This window comes from Mus caroli, chromosome 8, assembly GCF_900094665.2.
Source record: "Mus caroli chromosome 8, CAROLI_EIJ_v1.1, whole genome shotgun sequence".
Classification (NCBI taxonomy): Eukaryota; Metazoa; Chordata; class Mammalia; order Rodentia; family Muridae; genus Mus; species Mus caroli.
Genome location: NC_034577.1, coordinates 9,711,289 through 9,712,444, shown reverse-complemented (window position 1 = coordinate 9,712,444; position 1,156 = coordinate 9,711,289).

Below are 1,156 nucleotides of genomic sequence, written 5' to 3'. Positions count from 1 at the left end.
GTGGCTCCAAGTGTGCTGGGGTAGAAAGACGGGCCACCTGGGTTGATAGCAAACCAGTACCAAGAACCCTGAAAGTGGTGCCTTAGAGCCCTGTGTTACCTGACACTGTTGCTGAAGGCGGGGATTTAATATTCACCCAAGACCTGGAGCCCGAGAAGCTGCGGGTAGGTCATGTTTCTCCCGAGAGTCTTTAGGGGACAGCAGCCCTTGGCAGATAATTAAGCTCCTGGTTCTAAACAGCATCGGCTTGTCTCTGTGTTAGGTGAGCAACCCTCTAGGAGCTGCTCTGCAGGGCGGGGCGGAGGTGGGATGGGGGAAGATAAAGCACAGACAGACATAGGTTCTCACTGCAGAGGCTGAGCATCTTATTCTAAGTCTATGCAGAAGAGCTTGAAATGTGGGCCCACTGAGATAACATTGTTCGGGGGNGGCATCTCAGATCCAAATAATTAAGGTTGAGCTGTCTGTCCGAGCGATCCAGTTTGGGCGTAATTTATGAGTAAATTGTCTAAGTTTTGGACTTGGAAGAACAGAGCTTGTTCCCTAAGGAGCTAAGATCAACAAAATGTTACTTGGATTTCAGAGACTCGCACATATACAAGNGCCGTGTGTCTTTTCTCGACACAGTGTGGTGGTAATACCCTGCAGGTCTGGCATGCCGTCATTGCAAAACTGAGGCCTGAGGCCAGCAGTTGAGCCAACAGACCCCACATACGCATTCCCTGCTCTGTCCGTCTGTTGTGAGCACGCCCAGCTTAGTTCTGTGGTCACTGTATAGGAATGCCACCAATGCCGTGTCTCTAAATAGAGCAGACGCACATTGATAAGATATGGTGTCACAGCTTGTTGAAAATGGTGAAGCATCTTTCTGAGTGTACCTCATGATGAAACGCAGGTATTTATGGATTCTGTGGTCATTGTATAGGAATATCATCAACTTGCCCCTGAATAACGAGGCGGAAGGAAGCACACTGCTGAGGTGCTTTCACCACACTACGGGGAGCAAGATGCTTCAAAAGTATTATGAATTCCAAATCTTTATTNCCTCTCATATTTGGGGGGCATACTTATCTGCTTTTATGGTCGATAGTACAGCTCAGAGCACACCACAGCTCACAACGTCTGGAGAACAGGACTTAAAACTGCAGTCAGAAGC